Source organism: Hipposideros armiger, unplaced genomic scaffold (genome assembly GCF_001890085.2).
Source record: "Hipposideros armiger isolate ML-2016 unplaced genomic scaffold, ASM189008v1 scaffold_732, whole genome shotgun sequence".
NCBI classification, from domain to species: domain Eukaryota; kingdom Metazoa; phylum Chordata; class Mammalia; order Chiroptera; family Hipposideridae; genus Hipposideros; species Hipposideros armiger.
In genome coordinates, this window is record NW_017732082.1 from 732,296 (window position 1) to 735,629 (window position 3,334).

The 3,334-nt window shown below is 49.1% G+C and overlaps 1 pseudogene across 1 annotated transcript; it reads left to right on the plus strand.

The window, feature by feature from the left end:
* Positions 1-1,888: 1,888 nt before the first annotated feature.
* LOC109373543 (60S ribosomal protein L38 pseudogene) lies at positions 1,889-2,203 on the plus strand (annotated as a pseudogene). The gene has a single exon (XR_002122247.1). The product of XR_002122247.1 is annotated as a 60S ribosomal protein L38 pseudogene (transcript).
* The last annotated feature ends 1,131 nt before the right edge of the window (positions 2,204-3,334 follow it).

Here is a 3,334-nt window from a genome sequence, read left to right on the forward strand (position 1 = left end):
GTTGGTTTCCCCTGGTTCCACCACAGCACAGCTCCCTCTCAGGTATCCTCCACCAGTCCAGGGTTTGAGGCAAACGCTGGAAGGGGTCAGCTGGGCCACTGGAGTCATGTATCTTTGACAGGATGAGACAGGAGAAAGGGCAAGCACCTGACTGGCAAATCAACATAATGAAGTTTGTAACGGACTACAGAAATATCAACCTCGTGATCAAAGCCGGAATAAACCACAGAAGTGATTAATTAAGACGCTCGCACTATCTCTCTTTTTCCACTTCCTTCTTTATGGTGGCCGTGGCAGTAACCACTCTAATTGCTTCCAGCCTTCCAAGGATTCGAAGGCGGCTTTTCTTTCTGAGATTCCAAAGGGCCACCGGGGGTCAAGCATCTGGTGCAGCCAGACACTTGATACGGGCAGGCTCCAAGGGCCCCGATGTCCTGAGTTTTCCCCTCAAGAGAGGAGGAGGTTTCCTGTACCACGTGCCTGCCCCCTCGCTCCCCACGCACACAATGTTCTATCCCGGAATGTTCTTGCTGACCTTCCAAAATTCCTCTCTCCCAGGAAGCCTGCTCTCCCTGTGGCTGCCCGCCCCCCACCCGCTTCTCTGTGGTCATGCCTCCCGCCTGCTTGTCCTTCCTGCTGCACCGGGGCGCGGGGTTTGTGTCAGCTCTTTTGACCTTGAAACTATTCCTGGACTTGGAGTGTATGTTTCTCAGCAAGAGTAACATTCAAACTATTTAATAACTACTAGAGTAATATAAGTCAACACATACATCAATATATAAATAAACAGTTTTTAATCTGTTCCCTGTTGTTCTCTAACTAAAACTGCCTACCAAATGATGCAAGTTGTAGTACAAGTCATTCATCAAACCATTTCAAAAACACTCTACTCATTTTCTGATTTTTAAAAATTGTTGGTGTGACCTATTGTTTGACGCAGCTGCCACTAGCTAAATGATGGTCCTCTCTGGCTATGATCGGATGTAGGAGCTGCATAAAACTCTTTCAGTGATTTTCCTATTTAATGGCTAGTCAAAAGGTCCCCAGGGTTGGCAGCTTTGTGCAGCAGTCACGTCATGGTTGGGTGGGAACCTGATGCCAACACTTCCCACATGGCCAAGATCTGGGCACCTGTCCTAGGTCCCCCTGACAACACTGCCACCAACCCTGCACCTGCTCAGCTGGGCCACTCCAGACGAGGGGGTGAAGGCTGTGTCCACCCCCACAATCTCAGTTGGCTCAGCAGCTGCTGGGAGTCCCCATATTTGCTCCCCACTGTTCCCAGATCACATTACCCACCATTGGCAACATCAAATGAAGGCTTATGGTGTCAATCACTTATACTATTTACCAACTAGTATGGAAGTGGTTTACGGGTTCCATGTACCGATGCCTCCCATGCACTATCTCCCTGTGTACACTGTCACATCCCTAAGAGCAGGCGTTCTAGAGGGCACCTGCCCCTCTCAATAGTGACAGCAAGACTGCAAAGGGCCCCGCAGCATCAATAAATGACACAGCTGTTTTGGCCACCCATCAAGCCTCAAAAATGATCCCCACAATTTCCCTCTCCCAACACACCTCCAGATTAGGGGCAGGTCTGCTGTCCATTCTCGGCCTCCCTGACAAACATTGGAGCACCAGCCTGACTATTCACATATTCTGATTTAGGAATATAATATAATAATATATAATATAATATAATAATATATAATATAATATAACCCCACAGTCCTCTTCCTGAAGGTGTCGGGTAACCAGGGACCACACAGACAGCGGTAGCCACAGCTCCTGCACAAATCTCCACCTGCTTAGGGGATTTATGGAGACTGATGGCTATGTGAGGGTGGGACGGGTGGGGGTCAGGAGCAGAAAGAATGACGGGAGTCTTTTTCTTCTTGCCGTTTGCTGCGCCGGCCGCGCGTCCTCCGCGCCTCGTAGCCATGCCTCGCAAAATTGAAGAAATCAAGGACTTCCTGCTCACAGCCAGGCGCAAGGACGCCAAATCTGTTAAGATCAAGAAAAATAAGGATAATGTGAAGTTTAAAGTTCAATGCAGCAGATACCTTTACACTTTGGTCATCACAGACAAAGAGAAGGCAGAGAAACTGAAGCAGTCGCTGCCCCCAGGTTTGGCAGTGAAGGAGCTGAAATGAACCAGACGTGCTGATCTGAACTGGATTAAAATTTTAAAAATTAAAAAAAAAAAAAAAAAAGAATGACGGGATTGCTGTCTACACTGCAGGCCCTCCTTGTTGCCTTTGTTGGTTGAAGACTCCACAAATGTAGAAAGATGAACTGGGGGTCTCCACCGGGGCTGAGATTTTCTGAGGTAGAGATCATTAGCAAAAATACTCCCTCCCCATGCACAGTGTTTATTATCCGAGTCCTTGGCGAAGGTTGGGGGATCTGGTGGCTCCAGAGAAGAACAATGGGCAGTGTTGGGTCAGGATGGGAGTGACAATGGGCAGATCCAAAGCTATTATCTCCTGCTCCCCTCAGTTCCCCTCTGTCCTCATAAAAATTTGTCTAGTCAATTAGCTTAACGACAAGGTAGGAAATGATATTTCCAAACAGTGAAACAGCTGAGCTGTGATCACTCTGGTTGCTGATGTGGAGCCTGTCAGACAGCCTCGGCTGGGTCACAGGCACCCTATCAGTGTGACACACATTTTGGGGGACGTGCCCGTAATTCAGTCCTGACACCTGGATCAATGGTGCCCATTTCAGAGGGCCGTCTTCCCAGGGAACCTGACAACGTATTAGCCTCAAAGGGCTCAGCGGACTGTGGCGCTGATGTGGCTCTCGCCCCCTGTCCTCAATCTTGTGTCTACGTGCGCCTGTTCCCTCCACTGAGCACACGGGCTGAGGGTGGGCTCTGAAGTCAGACGTGGGCTCAAATCCTGGCCCCGCCACTCCTCCCGTGTCATCCCCGGCAAGTTGCTTAATCATGTACTTTCCCCCTCTGAAAAAACAGTACTGACAATCCAGGTGTTGTGGGTATAAAAATGGAAAGAGATAATGAACATAAGTGTTTCAGAAGAGTAACCAGCACACTGGAAACCTGAGCTGCTGGGGCTGCGTAGTTTGCTCTTTCTTCTCTTTCCTGCTGTTAAGTCTCGTCTCTTTTGGTCTGTGCCTCTGTCCCCACATGTCCATCACCAAACCTTTTTCTACTTTGGTCTTTGTCAGCTTGTGTCTGCTGTTAGCTCCCCTCCATCTCCCCCAGGTTCTCTGGGTCGCTGCCTGGGTCTCCATTTCTTTTTCTGTCTCTTTCCCAGCTATTCAGTATTTCCTGCAAGCCTGGACTGCTTTCCCATCCCTTAGGCTTGAA